The sequence below is a fragment of the Vanessa tameamea genome, chromosome 5 (genome assembly GCF_037043105.1).
Source record: "Vanessa tameamea isolate UH-Manoa-2023 chromosome 5, ilVanTame1 primary haplotype, whole genome shotgun sequence".
NCBI classification, from domain to species: Eukaryota; Metazoa; Arthropoda; class Insecta; order Lepidoptera; family Nymphalidae; genus Vanessa; species Vanessa tameamea.
Window position 1 is genome coordinate 7,138,115 of NC_087313.1, and position 19,744 is coordinate 7,157,858.

At 31.4% G+C, this 19,744-nt stretch overlaps 2 protein-coding genes across 4 annotated transcripts in view; one reads left to right on the forward strand and one right to left on the reverse strand.

Moving 5' to 3' along the window:
- LOC113392787 (uncharacterized) overlaps positions 1–19,744 on the forward strand; it is a 150,125-nt gene that overhangs the window by 83,279 nt on the left and 47,102 nt on the right. The gene's annotated exons all lie outside the window — the stretch shown is intronic.
- LOC113392789 (CD82 antigen-like) overlaps positions 1–19,744 on the reverse strand; it is an 86,121-nt gene that overhangs the window by 43,057 nt on the left and 23,320 nt on the right. For 2 of the 3 annotated variants that reach the window (XM_026629381.2, XM_026629380.2), the window contains exon 2: positions 14,154–14,233. The exons of the other annotated variant lie outside the window; for it this stretch is intronic. The gene's annotated coding sequence lies outside the window, so the exon portion shown is untranslated. The remainder of the gene's footprint in view (positions 1–14,153; positions 14,234–19,744) is intronic. 3 annotated transcript variants of the gene reach the window in all.

Below are 19,744 nucleotides of genomic sequence, written 5' to 3' on the forward strand. Positions count from 1 at the left end.
TCTAGATTCATGACATACAGCCTGGTGACCGACAGACGTACGGACAGACAGAGGGACGGACAGTGGAGTCTTAATAATAAGGTCGCGTTTTTACCCATAAGGTATGAAACCTTAGAAACACTACTTACCAATTTTTTAAGTAAATTTTTTACCTTAGCTTAGTTCGTAATTGTAAGTTGAATTGTTATAATAAATAATATAATAATATAATTGTTTTAATTGTCTTTACTTTAATTTAATTCGGTATATCTACCAACCTTAAAATATCAAGAAAATAATTATTATTATTTTGTTAGACGAAAGCAGTTGAAACAATAAAAATCATAATGAATATTTGGCATCTTAATGCACTCTGACCGCACCCTATGCTAACAAATAATTTATAATTGCGTTTACGAGTGACAACCTTATAGCTAATACATTACTCGTAATTAAATGTATTTTTATAAATCCTACGTTATGAACGCGCAATGAAAATTTAATTTATTCGTTGCACCGAAAACAAGCAACTAATTATCTCCGGGGATGCGTACGATACACTGCACAATGCAACTGTATTATTGAAAAGTACCCATGTGTGTGTTCTAAAATTAATTCCCACGCTTACAAACTACGCTCTTAAGTAATGATTTCTATGATGACGAATATGAGAGTTCTTATTTCTCAATACATCGATTTCAATGTTTATTTTGTAAAACGTTTCATGTCTCAATAGAACGTAGTTTAGCTGCACTAAAATTCACAGCAATTATAATGTCAACTCGCGCGTACCTTCCGGGTAGTTGGCGAGAACTCGTTAAATATGCAATTGGGATGCCTCCGCTATTGTGCTAGCATTTCTTTTACATTCGAATATAAAACCTAAAAATAACATCTTTAAATACGCTGACTACCTTCTTGAGATAGGAAGTGGCAATTTTTGTAGATTGTTTTTGTGTCATCTCTGTTTCATTCGGTTTATGAAATTAAAGTCAAAATAATCTAGGCGAATACGATTTGCATCAGATTATGGAAAATAAGCTGCTTTATAAAGAATTCATGCTTTTAAAAAACCTTTAAATGATTTTTAAATAAGAATTTAGAGATGCAATAAGACGATGCGTCCAACAAACCTTGGCTCCGTGTAAAATTTATTGCAAACATTTGGCACTAACGTTATATGTCGGTATTATTCAAAAACACCATGTTTATCTTATTATTCATTACAATTGTGTATTTATTAAAAACCAGCATTGCGTACACACGTTTTTTTTATTAAATATTTTATTTCCACAGATTCGTCCGTGTCTATGCTGTATCTTATTTTTAATTTGTCTTTGTTATTTTAGTGCGCCCTTTTTTTATTACCAGACAGGATTACAATTTAAGTTAGGTAGTATAACGAAATAAGGTTTTAATATGCAATTTAAAAATATATACATATGCAAGCATATTGTTAAGTTTGAATTTTAAAGCGTAAGAAAAAGGCAGCGCCAATATTACTATATAAACAGTAAATGATTATTATCATAATTAGTATCATCACCTCTTTTTCTTTGGGAAAACCTTCAACGGGAACATATTTTTATTAATCCATAACGTTGATTTTAACTACCTTATCAAATACAAAGCGATGCGTTACAATTGTAAAATATGTATCACGTGATTCATTATTACATTCATCATCCGAACATTATTATCGATACTGAGGATAAAACACATTTACAGATAAATATATTAACATTTTCATTCTCCACATAAAATCAATAGTTCCTAGAAAATTATATTCATTAATATGCTGTTATCGTTAATAAAGCTAGTAATGCGAGTAAAAATTTATTTTAAACAGTTACGAACAGTAACAGTAATAATCTGCTCCATTGTGGATTGAATGTATATATATAATTTGAATGTAAGGCATAATTATAATATATATGCATATTATACGTATTATAGGCACACAATATTTCATTCAGAGTACATAAAAAATGACGTTTAAATATTTTAGTTGACTGCACACCTTGGGAATGAAATGATCGCCTCCAGGCTGTTTCAAATAACTAAAATATAATAATTATTGTACATGCAAAATGAAAAAAAAAAAAAATATCCCGCTGAGTTTCTTTCGCCGGTTCTTCTCAGGTCCGAGGTGCTAAATTCCGAACCGGTGGTAGATTTTTGACAATCAATAAGCAAGTGTAAACACTTCTATATTGAATAAAGATTTTTGATTTGATTTGATTTGATTTGATTAGTTACTACCCGTATTTAAAATGCCGATCTTCGATTACGTTATTATTATATTAATTTTTATCGATTTACCACAGCTCGAATAAAGAAATATAAAAAAAAAATAACAAACATACGTACTATAATATTCTTATAAATAAAAAAGACCAAATATTTACAAAATCATAATGATATCAGTATAATCAGCCTGTAAATTTCCCACTGCTGGGCTAAGGCCTCCTCTCCCGTTGAGGTTCTCCTCACCTCCACCACGCTGCTCCAATGCGGGTTGGTGGAATACACATGTGGCAGAATTTCGTTGAAATTACACACATGCAGGTTTCCTCACGATGTTTTCCTTCACCGCCGAGCACGAGATGAATTATAAACACAAATTAAGCACATGAAAATTCAGTGGTGCCTGCCTGGGTTTGAACCCTAAATCATCGGTTAAGATGCACGCGTTCTAACCACTGGGCCATCTCGGCTCTTCATGTACTATATTCAGCTATCAGTGTATAGTATATAATATATCATAACGGCGCGGAATGTTAGCACGAATGCTAATAGCAATTACTCGTTGAATTTCAATTAAAATTTTTCCTTTTAACTTAAAGAATTTTGCTCTAATAATTAAAAAATGATACCTTGTTAACATTTTAATTTAGTTTCTCATTACAAAATGTAATAGTAAACGTATGCGTAGATACATACAAACAGTTTATCTTAGTTCAGCTCCGTAATGTTAGGTACTATCGTAGAAAAGTGGTGGCAGGGATTAGTGCAAGCTCGTCTGTGTTAGATTACATAAACATCTTTAATTCTACAACACATAACTACACGGTAAAGCTGCAACCCTATTGAAAAGGTCAATGAACCAGTGCAATTACTAGCACTAGGGTCGTTAACATATCCAATGGTTAGCAGCGAATTAACATTTTCAACTTTATAATTCTTGTACTGCTTGTGTCTATAGATTGATGAATATCATCGAGTAAAAAACATCTCGTCTGCTTTCTAAATATAATGCAAAAAAAATCATGTCATATAAATAAAATTAGATGTATCGTTAATACTACAACGTAGACCAGTGGTTGCTACGGTGCATTAATACATGCTACATATCCCTAGATCATGGTACGTTGCACTCTGACGCGCTCTACGCTAGCTACACCTGCGCTACGGTGCATTAGTTCGCCTGTAGTAAGCTACGTAGGGTATTAGATCTGATAAAGAACAATATTTAACAACAATATTTAATTTATTAAGAAATTTAGAAAATATTAGAAAGACTAAGATATATTTAATATTAAAAAAAATCATAATAGTAAGATAATTTAAATATTTAACAAATTATTAATTCATCTGCGTCTTGATACTCATTAATAGCTCGTATAAAAAAATTTAAAATGTCTAATTACATTTCTGTGACAAATCTAAATGATCGTTACCATGCAACGTATGCGAGAGAGTGCTTGAGTTTTAAAGTGTGTCATCAAAGCTCATTTAGCGATGAAAATGAGTTCCGATGTCGACGAGTGAACATCGGCTCTCATTACGTGTACGTTAACTCTATTCACTGTCAGCAATATCATCGGGAACTTGACTGTACTTGCTAACATTATAAACTCCACGTCATGTTTGCATAATATAATATTCAAACCTTTAATTATTTTGCACTTAAAGTTTGAAATTTAGTCAGCGAATGCAAATTTTGTTTTAATACGTATCTCAATTAAATATACACATTAAAATATTAAAAAACTTTTCAAAATCATAATCAAATAGATTGTATTCATGGAGACTACAAATTATTTTTAATATTGATATTCTACAAGATAAATAACATTAAAAGCTGTTACTAGTTTGGAATGCAGATTTTACCGAGAAGAATATTCCAGAATCAAAACATGCATACTAATTATATTTATATATCCTGTAGGAAAAACATCGAATACTATTCAGCTTTTTTATTATGTGTATAAACTTATGCAAAATGTTATGCAAATTTTTTTACATGAACTTTTAATATATTTATTGGGAAATATAAAATTAATATTTACGAGGTCAATTTATGTATGGGATATTCTCAACGGGGAATATCTAAATGCACAGAAAATATTGTGTACTAGAGTATGCGCAAACTGATATAAAATCTATATCCCTCATAAACTAATAAGACGGCAAGTCGGCACGATCATAAAGAATTAATCCACATGTCCAACGACTTTACTTGTTATCCGGAGCCTGAGAGTGAAATTTGATCCAGCAGGTTTCAAATTCATAGCTGATAAGGAAATAGTTATTGACAAAAAAAAATCTGCCGGTTCTGAGACATAAACCCGGCTGGATACAAGCTTATAAGGCTGCAGATTTATATCTACTATATTAATTCTATACAAGATAATATTATTCGATAAAAAAATATTACAGATAATAAAAACTCGTGGAGATAGTACTCGTTGATATTATACAAGATATAGAAAAATATATAAAAATTGAACAAATTATTCTTCTAGGTAGAACTTGCATTCCAAGCCAGTGGTAACATATCGGTAAATTTTAATTGTGATTATATGCTAAATGCCTTTAAGGTAAAACTTTATTTTAATTTTATTATGTTAACAAAATATAACATCATTAATATAACCACAATGGTCGAATTAAAACAACAGACCGATGCAAAAATCCATTGTCATTAAAATAAAGCAATACAATGTTTTAAGCTGAAGCAGGCCCTAGTCCACTAGAATGAATTTTGTACACCAGCAGAGAGGCACTCGAGAACAACCAAATTACATTTAGCTCCCGAGGCGGGCATTGTAGCCTTATTAAGATACTTGTGAGCGTTACTCTTGTAGAACATTTTAATTACAAGTCAACAACGACTAAATATATTTCACAATAACAATAAAATTGACGGAGAATGAGCATATTTTTTTTATCAGTCTTTTTCGTCACTATAAATAAGTTACGTAAAAGTCTAGTTTTCAAAATCATCCATATATCAATATATATGATCAAAACCCCATAAAATTATATTGTTTTAACGTAAACGCGTTGGTGAAGTTAAGTCATAAGTCGTGTTGGTAGCTTACGTGGTAATAATATAAATTTATTTAAAAAAAAAAGCAAAACATCAATGATTTTGATGTATATGCAGCGGGTTAGATCGAATGTTTAAGCATTGCTACGTGACGCGTCGCCACGCTATGTGATTGTAAGAAACAACACTAATACGTCTAAAATAGGTGACGTGTTGCCATGCGCAAGTGACTGTTCAACTCTCTAATAAGTTCGATTTTTCACGTCTGCCTACCTTTATGTAACGGCTTTTTCTTTAACAAGAAAACCGAATATAATAATAGGATATATATATTATAATAATAGGATATATTATGAAACTCAATATTTTTTGGTCTATCAAAGTGAATTTCAGTTAAATTATAAAATCTCTAACCAAACTCAAAGATTCAAAACTATCTACATATATTATTTACGTTTGTTAATTGAATCGAGTTCACAATCTTTCGACCATTTACATTCTCGCAATATAAATTATAATGGAAAGGTATTTATAATTTTACGGTGATATATATATAATTAATTAATTATCTGTAGCACTCTCAGTGACACATCACCAGCCTAAACCTGACAGAAAAGATGACGTTAACAAGGACCTTCCTAACTCCTCATTAAAAAACAAAGACGTAAAATTTTAATTTCGTAAAATTACAACGTAAATTTCAAATACAATAACAATAATAGATTTTTTTATTTTACATTATATTCTATCGTATCGTTTATGCGATTTTATGCGTTTTAATTATTTTGACCAAAGTTCCAAATCATTTGCACTTGTTCAGTAAGCTCGTGACCACCACATATTATGCAACGCTGCCCAAACGTTGAAGAGTTTGTTTGTGTAATGTGCATTAAAACAAACAGACAAACTCATTATATTTAATATTTTGTAAAGTTAGGTATAAATAAACATTAAATAAAAATGTATAAATTACGTCGCAATATTTTAATTTAATAATAATAAAATCATATCATTCTTTAAACCTCTTGTTATTGAGAATATGTTTCTTGATGCAAAACATGCATTTGTTATTTTAACGTTGTGTGTAAATTATTTTCTTTGAAATGTTAAATTTTTCCCATCTGGCTTTATATTTTGGAACACGGTATGCTAGTTTTACTGTCTCGCTAACAAAGGCAGAAATAAGATATTTTATAAGCACTCCTTCAAAGTCATTGACCTGCTTAACAATGCCTTAATGTAGGTTAAAGAGCATCTTGCATAGTAAGTAATTTACTTATAATCGAATTAAACTTTCAATAATAATTTATCAATTAATTTAATTTCTAATATAAATTATACTCACCTCTCATAACCAACAATTGTCTGTTATTTAAAAGAGTTGTTCGTGGTTTAAATTCGAAAACAATCGTTATTAAAAAAATTAGGTAAACATATGTTTGAATTTGGATATTGCTAATTTTATATCTGATTTTTTTTTTATTGATAAAACGAAAGCTAGCAAAAGCTACAAAAAAAGCTAAAAGTAAACGCTTGACAGACGCTATTCGGCTTCTATTTTAAAGTATTCTTTAACTATTTAATTACTTATCGTAAATTTAATCCAAATGACACTTTGAAAATGTCACAGATGTAAAATTCCTGACTATGCAGACACGTGACAGATCAAAGATGAACATTCCAAATCATTAGGACCACGACCCTCGGCTCCTTCAAGATTAATTAAGCATAAAATATAGATGAACTTAAATACCGAATTTATCAGGAAAGTCTAATGTCAACGTGGCACCGTGACGATAAAATTAAATGGTTATTGGAGTAGGCAACTCACTATCACCAGGTGCGGGGATCCTCGGCTCTATTATAAAAATAAAAGTAAATGATCCACTACTGGGCTGAGATAGAAGCTAATTCCACAACGCTGCAATAATGTGGAACATCATCCGACCCATGCAATATTCCTGATGATGTTTCAATTTCAACCAAACACAAACTAAGCACATGTCAATTCAGCGATATTTGTCCCGGTTCTTCCCGCAACCCGCAATCGTCTGTAACATAACAACCGGATGGCTTACTATCGGGCTCGGATTTAATATATCCGTTTACGATTACATGTTACGACCATATCTATTTTCTCAAATTAATATCTAATGTGTAACTACGTTACAGAAACCTGTCTTAATAGACGTGTGTATTCGTCACTTTGTAATGAGTACGTACGTCGGGGGGGATGAACGTAAATTTGTATAAACGTTGCGAAGATACCAAGTGGGAAAATGTACGCTATAAATAATACATTTCACCCTGACACGAGGGAGATATAAAATTAAATTTCATGGGTCGTTTTAAAAATTTACCTTCGCTCAAAATTTCAATTAAGCCGTAACACCGTTGTCCATTAGGAAACGAAAACAATTTCCGCTTGTATATTTTGTTGCGTAACTGGCTGATATTGCTATTGTCGATTACACACCAGGAAGTAATATCGTTAACAATAACATTACAAAAGTACAATATCCAAACTAAGCTTATGAATTAATATAGTAAATTATTAGCATTTATAGTGTGAGCTATTAGCTTTCTAGGACTGTACCGAGAATAGTGTAACCTGTTCGTATTTGATCAATACTTAACAAGCCATGCCCATACTATAATAGGCAGAGTCGACTAAGCTGTAATAAGCTGAGAACATTGCAGATATGAATTATTATTTTCCAACTCTGTTTAACTTAAACCAGAAACGAGATGTTGACATCACTACTACTTCTTCTTTATGATATTTAAACATATACTTATTTAAACCTATAAATTGGATAATAAATTACGTTACAATTATCAAGTTTATTTAAGTTTCCTATTATCTGTATTTTGAATAATTCGTTACAAAGAAAACTACTAAAAACGTACATAAATATAAGCAGCTTAAAGACCTCCGTATTTAAGATTAACTCAAACAATTTAATGACAAGGAAACTTGGCAAGCAAAATAAATTCGAATTCGCCCGGTCTGGCGGATACTTTGTACCAAGTGATATAACCAACCAATCTAAGTTATTGAATGCGTCTATTGAATCATTGTGAATGCCGAATACAATTGAAACGTGAGTCGTTCACCTGCAGTTTGCATAGATTAAGTTTATTTATTCGTTTACAAATAGTGACAAATGAAAAATAAATATTACATAAAATGTTGGCAACTACTGAATTATTTGATAGATAAAACTGCAGTTAATTGTAGAAGTCGTTCGTCGTTAGTTTTAAAACGTCTTATGAATAGATACATAGTTACTGCAATATGGAACCACGATCTGACCCAGAACACGCTAAATATCTGAGCAATAGACACGCGATACCAGGCCAAGTAAAATGAAAGAACATAAAAAATATAAATAATCTGGATCATATTTATGTTGCCTTCTTATTTATTTGGGGTCTGCGCAATATTTTATAGCACTACAAGAAAATAATTTGGCAGATTTTTACAGCCAGCCGCCTGCCTGACGCTAGCCCGCTCTATGCAAGATATTTTGCTGGTGTGCTTGTTTTTGCTATACTAATCCAACCTAACTGCTGGTGGGATTGAATGGAGATGATGCGGTGAACACAAAAAGCCCTTAATATGATTTATTGGTTAGCTTTATTTTCCCTTATCGGGACCATATGCAACAACACCATGTTTTTTTAGGTTTCATTTGAAAAAACTTTTTATCAACAAGTATGTCCTCTTCTTAGATGCTAGCGGTCTGTGCCGATAGATATTGGCGCTGTAAGAAATGTATTAACCATTCCTTGCATCAACTGTGGACTATCTATACAAATATTTATAATTACATAGCATGATGAATATATTAATTGAATATCGAAAAAACACTATAAACTTGCGACCCGTTCCGGCTTCGCACGGGTGCAATGCTGATACTAAATATACTACAGAATGTCTTACAACGTTCACAGTTTTTCAATCATTAGACAATACAAACCGCTATGCCCTGCGTTTTAAATCTGTAATATCTTCGAAAATATTCATTTAAATTACATGCTGTAAAGGGCCATATTTGATCTATATTAAATGTAAAATGTATTTAAGGTACTTAATTGGATAAGGATTAATGCTGTATTGCTTTAAGCAATCGCTTCGAAAATAATCCATTATTTCTCGTAAAAAGTAAAGGATAAAAAATGGTTGTTGTGGCCTATCCCTAAGAGATAGATATATACCATCCCGGACTTTTTTAAAACCTTTTTAAGATGTACAATAATGTAGTACATTATTTTGATCTATCTCATAGGGTTCAGCCAGCGTTTGCAATGTAAGCGCAAAAAATGTGTTTATTTACGACATCACTTCAGAAACCTCTAAAATTATCAGTGTTTCTATACTATATTGTGCATGTATTATACATAAAAACCTTCCTCTTGAATCAATCTATCTATTAAATAAAATGCATCAAAATCCGTTATGTAATTTTAAAGACCTAAGCATACATAGGGACAGACAGCGGTAAGCGACTTTGTTTTGTACTATGTAATGATGATTAAAAATGTTCAACAATTTACAACACACGAATACTTTAACCTTGGAATAGTAGTTAGTAATATAAACAAAAAGTTTTAATATATAGCCATTCTGTCGTCTAACAAGTTATTACAAGACAATGGCTAGATTACTTTTTACAGAATAAAATACAGACGTATCAAATTACTCAATAGAGCAACCCGTACCCGTTACATATTTTTATGAATAACTTAAATTATAAAATATTAATTCATGTATAGATAAGAATATTAGCAAAGTCGTTTTTTCGTAAAATAACTTAATTCATAATACTACACCCAGTTAATCTGTCTATCGTTTAAAAATGCGTCTCTATGTATAGGATACTGACTACCCATCCCGGCTTGAGTACAATAACAGTTTATATACAACTTTTAGGTTAAAGAAATAAAATCTATTTTTCCAGCTCATAAAATTGAAATTCATATAATAATGATGATAAGCATAAATTATACATACGGACTTTCCTTTTGAATCACTGTTCATTGATGTAAACCGAATTAAAATCAATATATAAAATATTGTCCGAAAACCAAACATTTCCAAATATTTCACCAACATCACGTACAGCCTAACATCTTTTTCCTCGATAAACAAACCTACTTACATAATATCGCAATAAATACAATTACTTATAGAATGAGATGCTGAAAGCTTTTCCGTAACAATAAGAGACAAGAAACTCTTTTAAATAAGACTTATTATATTTAACTTATTCTGATGTACTTATTAACAATAACCTAAAAATAACGATTGAAAATATTGCTTTATTTTATTTAAAAGCCAAACGAGAAAAGAACATGAAACTCTTTGTTGTATTCAATACAATATAGCTCTTGGCTTCTTTAAGGCTCTGTTCAATTGTCTGTAGCTCTACATACTGGTACACTTATGTATCGACTTCTCTTAAACATCAGCATCTTTCCAGTCCCACTTATGTTCATTTCCAATATTCTTATCCTTTGTTTCGGGTTTTCATTGCGGAATAAGGAACACTGTTGTTAAGTATTTATAAAAATTGTGAAAAAGTGTTTTAGAATGAATATCGTAATTACTGTCATAATTATCTTATTAGCTTATCCATAAAATATTATCGCAAATTAATTGAACTATTGTGAGATTTAACAACTTCGTTAGTAATATTCATGACATGAGGCAATGTATCGTGGCTCTATCTGTAACCCTTAATGTATGTATATTTAAAACGGGCGAATGTTACCGATACCCGTGATGTGATTTAGCTCTACGTCTCGGCGAACACCATCCACTCACAACTAATTCTGTACCAAACAGCTATGCTCTATACGTTTGAGCTTAGGTGTGATAGATAAGTAAGGATGTGTGTTACAAGAAACATATCATAGTATCATATTTTCCACACATACATATACGATGTTTTCCTTAACAGCCGAGTGTAGATTAATTTTATTCGTGTCCTCATAATGATAGTTCATTTAATATCTTGTCAAAACTCATAAATCGACCTTTTACACGATATATACAATTCAGATTCTTTTAACTATGATTTGTTTCCAACATTATATCCTCAAGAACATGCAATAAGAATGTGATAAATTTCTGTGCAATATTTCTAAGAGATAATCGCGCTTACGATGCAAGAGGTGGCCATTATGCAAAACTGTTTGCATAATTATTCGTAATAGGAAGTTAACAAAGTGCTTCAATTTATTTACGATTAAAAAAGAAAGCAATTACTACGAACAATAGATTAAATCCTGCTTCGATATCGGATTTTAATTACAGTAATTTTCAAAAGTGTTTTGTTTTTAAACATTTAACTATTGTCATTGAAACTCTACACGACGGGAAGTACCAATTTATCAGTTAATTTTTCTTTTCAATAAACTAATATTAGCAAAACCAATGGCAAAATTAAATTACTAAGTTCCTTATTATTATATTTTATTAACTTACGCTTTCATTATAAAAAGTACCAATGTTCTAGATTCAGTAGTATTTGATAGGCTTTGATCGTGTAGATTTATATTATTTGCTTTATAAATAGTTCATAGTAGCAGCCTTTTTTATGCTAGTAATAATTAATATAATAATATAAAAAGCTTATACATACTTTGGAAGCGCCAATAACGCAATGGTTTTCGGGCCGTCTAGCGATATATACATATATATATATATATATCGCAGATTACCTTCCTAGCACAAGCTATAGGCTTAGTTAGAGGGCCGAATGAATATATTAGATATTTCTTAAAATTGGCCATGGCTAATAAAAGAAACTCAAAAAAATATAATAATAAAAAACTTTTAATAGTTTGCTATATTCAATAAAAACTAAAGAGTTTTTATTTTTTCGTCTCATATTATTATAAATATGATAAATAGCTACCATTTACATATCCCTAAAGTTAAGTCATACAAGGTTCCTGCGTGGGAAGGAAGGTGGTGGGAACCTCCTTGAATATCGCACCCAAAGTGTTTTCGCTTATCTACAGAAAATAAGTCAAGGTTACTGCCTCGTAAAAAAAACCGAATCACTATTTTATTTGACCTGCGTTCCTATAATGACGTTAAACGTATACCCCAAGCCACAACCGCGACGTTTTATTGACAAACATGACCTTCTCAATTTGTTTTCCTTAGCACCTATTAAACAAAAAACATAACATACGATTGAATGGGGATTTTTTCTAGTGCGCTTGAAACGAGGCCGCGGCTCGCAGATAAAAATCCTAATAGTAAAGCTCGTGCCTTATCGTCATCTCAAACTGTATCTCTGTCTCCGTGAGGTAGATGCTTTGTCATACTAATAAGCGCTTGTTTACACCTCCACCGGTATTCACCTCTTGCGATTATTTTTTAAAAGATAACGAACGGAAACAGCCAGAATAATACAGAACAGATGTTCAGTAAATTGATTAGAAAACTTTATATACTTAAATTCAAAATAACAACAGATATCTAAAATTGATATATTTGGCATTACATATTATATCTCATCGCTATTTTTTTTTATTCAACTCGAATGTGCTTTTTCAGAAAGCCTTGAATAAATAATATTGATTTTATTATCTTTAAAAAGATAACTACAAAACAAACATTGTAGCTCATATAATTAATTATTTGTAAACTACATCCTGAAATTTAAAACAGTTATATATCGAAAGTATTCAATTCATCTATTCTCGCTCTACGATAAAATATTCGAATCAGTAATATATATTTCAATGTTTACAGAAGTAAAAACTAAACATTTCCTTCTTACAAGCCATAAATAAATAATCCTTGACGTTTGAAGGAATAACAAATCATGTTTGTAAGAAGTTGTTAAGCATCAGGTATAAAAAACATGTATATTTAACTTGACTTGGGTTGATATAATATGAATTATATATTATTGTAGAATATTTATTAATTTTATCATTCTTTTATTAATAATATTATAATCTGTTTTATATATATATATTAAAATCAAAATATATTTAATTCAACTACGCTCTAACCAATGTTAATACATTTAAATATAGTCATAATCGTTTTACGAGAAATAATTAAACGTTGACCTGCTATTGTTTCCCTGAAATGTAATTTACCTTCTTTACTAATTAAAGTGTAGAGTAAAGTAACAGTCTGTGTCACATCAGTATTGCTACGGGCTTATTCTATGAAAATAATAATACCCGCAATCATAAGTGTTGTAACCATTAAGTCAATTCTGCTCTAAAGAAAATATTATGTAATAATTGTAATATAATATGCTCAAAATTGAAGAACATAATGTCAAGGACTTTTATCAATATATGGGATAAGGATTCATACGCAGTATTTATTTTTTTGTTTAAATTATTAATTAGAAAATCAAATCACTATATTCTTTACTCCAGAAGGCCCATAAAATTAACTCAATTTGACAAGAGTTGACTGCCTCGTTGGTCTAGTGGCAAGATATAAGGCCAGGATCCCGTGGTCAAGGGGATCAAACACCATGTGGACCGATAAGAATTTATTACATTTTTGAGATAGTCCACCGTGGCCAAAATCGATCAGGACGACATCATCATCGTCGTCACTAACGAGGAGAACCGACAAAAACTCATTAGTTAATCGATTCCATCAAGTTATTTAGTTAATTAAATGGATATCTATGATTACTAATCCATGCCTTTTTATCATCTTATGCAGTCTTTTATTGAGTAATAAGCCCGATTTAATTATGTAAATTAAAAAATAAACGAAATTATTTTATCGATACGTTGTTAGTGTGGATTCGTTTTCGAATACATCGTACGTCATTTAAAAAATGATACCAAAAAGTTTTAACTTGTTAACACTTTTGCACATTTTTTGTACATATTACGATACCTCGATTTTCGACTAATCCTTTGTGTTGCAAGCAAAACTTCATTATGTTGAACCAATCGACCGATAGACAATGCTCCAATCTGAAACAATCGAAACCAAATTAATCACTAAAACAGTAAAAAAAACATTATATGAAACATTTTGAAGCAATTCTATGAAAATTATATAATAAGATTATCGATAACATATTCGTGTCGTCGTCGAACTTCGTGCAAGAATGTCTGAGTATCACCATTCTTTATTCTACCATCAAAACAGCAGATATTATTGGGTTATTAGTATCATGGGTGGATGAGCCAGTATTATATATTACGGGCACAAGAGATAACATCTTAGTTCCCATGGTTGGCGGCCCAGTGACGTTGTAGAGAATGGTTATTATGGTGGTTCCAATATCTGTTTCTGGTTAACTACTCACCATTAGGTGGTCCACTAGCAGATATAATTAAAAAGGCACATTATTGTTCGATTCTGCCCACTAGATATTACTCGATTTTAATGAAACTCGACATGGTGATTTTAAAATCGTCTATCTAAGGGAAGTGAAAACTGCTGTGAACAGACAAAAACCTCATTTCCATATCAAACGATTCTACAAACAGTCATGAATATAGCTCGTCGTTTATAAAATGAAATGACCGAAGGTTTTTTTTAAATCACATAATTACAGCTTGTAAAATCTCAAAGTATTTTTTGTGAAATATTTTCTTCAGCAGCCGTTTCCTTAATATCTTGGGACAGTTGCTCAAGACAGTCTCATTCATTTTACGACTCAGAAAACTTTCTTTTTTAGAATGTTTTTATGAAACTACCGTTCTCCACTTTACTATCTTAAGAGTAGCGTCGAAAGAATTTCTTGTAATACGCTTAGCTTTATAACTCTAGACCTTCCATTCAATTCAATGTAGAAATAAGGAATAAAAATGTACAAAAAACTATTTATTATTTTTACAAAACATACCTATGACATAAATTGAAGCATATTTCATTATGCAATAAACATAATATTAGTTCCCTATGTTTATTATAAGTATATGTTAATGGCTCCGTTTTTATAATGGCTTAAGCAGCGCAGGGAGTGGACAGTGTTACACTTCTTGACCACGCAAAGTTTGTAAAGCCATTGATCTGCGTATCTGCCTCTCTTCAATCGTATAGTGAGATAAGACAAAAGTAACAAAAGTGGCAGAATAGAAACTACTTTTTGCGCACACACTTGTCCAATATTAAATATGATACACAAATATGGACGTATATGGACCGCCTATATACATCTGCAATATCAGAAGGCTTAGAAGTGTGTTGCAGTCCTTAAAACTGGTGATGTCTGTTGCCACTAGTCATTCAAATCTTTTGCAATTTGGCAGTAGATTATACAATAATAGAGGTACTACCAAGAGTTTAAAATTCAATCAGGAAGACATTAGTATAAGTTAGGTATAATTACAATTCGCCAATAAAAAAAACTAAAAGTTAAGCTATTCCAATTTCCGATATCAGATTCTTCGAATGTTAAATTAATGCAATTATGATTGCTACAGAACCATTATCATGGCTTTGATTGAGCGACAGGTATAATTAGCGCATGTCACAAGTTACTAAGTTCTACTTTAATAAACAATATAGTTTCCCGAACCGTTTTCTATTAACAGTATTTAATAATAGTAATTATTGTTCTAATTTGATCTTGTTCGAAATTCCGTAAACCAAATAAAAAGTAAAAGCAAAGTAGATCAATTAATAACAATATTGTATGTAGTTTAAAACCAAATTAAGTCAATTACAATAAATAAATTTTATTGTAATTGACTTAATTGACGTTTTTTAATTAAAAACATTCAGTAAGTCCTAAATAAAGTAATCCTAATGGTTATATAGATTTTTCACCGCTAAGAAAACTCCCATTACCCCATTATAACATTCCCCTTAACACCATAAATAGTATTGGGTTTATCTTGGTTGATAAATTGAACGAGATCCATTTCCGGGAGCATTCGGAAAGCAAACCCAAATTAGTGACCAAAAAACTCCTATAGAATTCCTAAAAAAATTTTTTTAACTATTAAGCCTTTTTTAATTAGATTTTTTGCCTCGAATTTGTAAACCTTTTTGTTTTAAAATTTATTTTGTTAACTAAACGAATAGATAATCACTTCAACAGCATACTACACAGGAAAAAAAGATATAAATTGGTTTTAGCGTCCAACGTTAGTATTGTGCATTTTTAATCTGTGCTGTCGACTCCTGCAGTAGTTGACAGCGAGCGGTCGTTTGAAATAAATTGACGTCAAAGAATTGAGTTCTTAAAGAGTTAACGTAAAAATGTTTTAAATCCAAACTTGTCGCAGCGCATGACACTTTAATGCTATAGCAATAAAACTAAGCCCACTCACTCATATACCACCAGTGTTGCCAAGTAAAAAATAGTCATGAAAATAAACCACAAGCTTATACTCGTACTGCGCCAGACGGAACCGCTTGCCAACCGGTTACATTACCTGAACCTTTGAATATTTAAGTATACCTATTTAAATTTGTGTTTAAAATATTTTAAAAAAGAGTTTTTAAAATTATGCAAGTTGCCTAAGCAATACTTTAGTACGAGGGTAAGTTTTTAGATTCGCGGAATGAGAGTGTTGGAGGGGGGTGATTAAGCTGTTTAAGATCATAACGTGTTTAGTGACTCATAATTAGTATAAATACGAGGTTTCATTGTTATTAAACAATTACTTTTTGAGCTATCGTCAACCAAGCAATATAATCGGGAGTGAAAAGTGAAATATGGAAAATACCGAATATCATGCCGTTATAAAGTTCCTTACCAAACAAGGAAGATCTGTTCCGACCATACTGAATGAGATGTCATCGGCTTACGGCAATTCTTGCCCAGGAAAAACCATGGTGTTCAAGTGGCACAATTTATTTAAACAAGGAAAGAAATCACTTGAAGACGACCCGAGGCCGGGCAAAAGCATCGAGGTGACCATGCCAGAACTTATCCAAAAAGTTGAGAAAATTCTACTCAACGATGATCGATTAAAAGAAAACAACTCGCAGAAAAAGTTTGAGTATCCGATACAACCATTTTTAAAATCCTGTATGATCATCTTGGAATGACTAAGGTCAGTGCAAGATGGGTTCCGAAAATGCTCAAGCCGCCGCAAAAACAACGTATTGGCGCGTGAGTGAACGTACATTTTTGGACCTCTGCAACGAACACAAGGATGGTGTATTGATGAAGTGTTTATGAGGCTATGAATAAATTATTTGAAAGATCTCTAAAATGTAACCATCTTGCAGGTGAATATATTTAAAAGGAAAAATAATTTGTTTTTTTAGGCCCCCCCTATATACCCCATTCCGCGAATATAAAAACGCTCCCTCGTATGTATTGCTTAGACAAGCCTTAGCCTCGTTGTTCGAGTGTCAATCCAGATCGAAGATCACGGATATCAATAACAGGTTAGTCAAACAATATCTTTGAAATTCTTATTTTCAATCAAGGACACGTATTTCGATAAATACAAGGTACATATTCAACTACACCAAGGGATATTGATTATTAAAACGGTCCGACTTAAAGTTACCAAGAAGTGAGTAACTGTTGCAACTATCATAAATAATTAATTGATTTAAATGACTTTTCCGTAGACCCTTCTAGTGAAAATAAAACGATTTTATCAATTCATTAATTACGCTATTCGAATTTAAATAAATTTATTGATTTGACTATGATTTTTTTTTATTAAAGGCTTTATTTTATTTGTCTTTTTCAAAGAAAACTCATTTAAGTTCACACAAAGAAAAGCTGAATATATTTCTTTCTTTGATCCATTGTTCGATTTTTGATTTTAAATGATAAGGTCTTACATAAAAAATATAATAATATTTTAGTATGTCATTTGCCACTAAGTTAACTTGTATTAACTGCAGGAAAATAAATAAGTGTTTTGAAGTAAGTACGAACAAAGAAATCTGCTAAAAGACTAACATTAGAATGTGATAAAAGCGAGTAAAGCTACAAGGGTCCGCTAAAAATAACCTAACAAAGTAGAGCATAATCCAGCCGGATATCCGTCAGTCCGCTCTTACATATATCCGGTTTCCTGCATTGATCTCACTACATTCCCAATTTGCTCGAACAATTCCAGCACAATGAAATAAGATTAACGTTTGTCTGATACTAAAATGTCGATCTAAAATAAAAATACAATTACGGTTCACAAGAAAAATACATTTTATATATATATTTAATTCCATTTTTTTTTGTATCGCAAGCAGTTTGGCATATAGAAACTGATGGTAACATTGGTAGTTTAAGCAAATTTAATCATCAATACCAACCAGGAACTAAAATATCTCCCATGTGCCTGTTACACTTGCTCACTCACTCTTCAAACAGGAACCCAACAATACAATTTTTTTTTTTTATTAAAATTTTAATAGCATATTGCTTAACTTCGTTTTTTTTACTCGTAGTTACTGCTTCATGCTTTAGATATTGTATGGTATATACTTCTTTGAGTCTGCTCGATACCGACACCGATAATTATGAACTGTGCAGTGTCACAGGTGTCACAGGTCCGTTCAACATTACTCGTTAGAGGATTACATAAAATAAGGCGAAGGTTCTCTTGGCATTGTGTTATTAACAATATTGATATAAATACTAAAGTCTTATGAAAGAAAATCTTAAGAGCAAAATCATTACGTAAGTAGAAATAGCTTTGCTTGTTTTATTTACAATAAGTTTGGCCGGGCAAAAACCCAGTCTGATGGTAAGTGACAACGCCATCGCCCATAGACATTGGCGCTGATAAACACCACCAATCTTGGGACCTAAGATGTTATATCCCTTGTGCCTGTAGTTACACTAGGCTTCAAATCGGGGCACAACGATCCTGTTTGCTTTTTGGCAGAAAAATATCTGATGAGAGGGTGGCACCTACCCAAAGAGTATTTAATGTTTTCTAAGATGACCCCACAAAGTTTTAATGTTTTCTAGGATGTGTACTGCAGATCCAATACTATTAATCCAAAGAGTTATTGAATTGGTCAAAAACTAGTTAAGACCGATTGCAATCGTAAAACGGGTATACGAAAACTATTTTAAAAAATAAAATCCACTAGCAAATTCTAGCAAAATTGCTAACAAGGAAAGGAGTTGGTTAGACGATGATCGTTATATTCAATTGCTTAGAGATATACGATTCCTACTCTGGAGATAAATGCCTTGCTCGCAACTTAGAGAATTTATAGCAATTATTTTTAGCATCGCATCTAGACTACGACCAAATTGAAGTATATAAATAACCTGTCTTCTTAAATTCGACATACCTATATTTTATGTCGAATTTGGCGAAACTTTCAAGTCACACACGCACACACATGGATCTTTCGTTATTTTGATGGAGCTTAGATAATTCGTTTTAATTTGATCAATAAATAGAAACAAGTAAAAAAAAAACATTAATTTATTCGCTTGATATATTGACGGTCATTTTTCAAAACACAGAACTAATTTACCAAGTTTCTGGCTGATATTTGAAGCGGGGCGGAAAAGAAAACTGAAAAGAGTTTTGTTACAAATT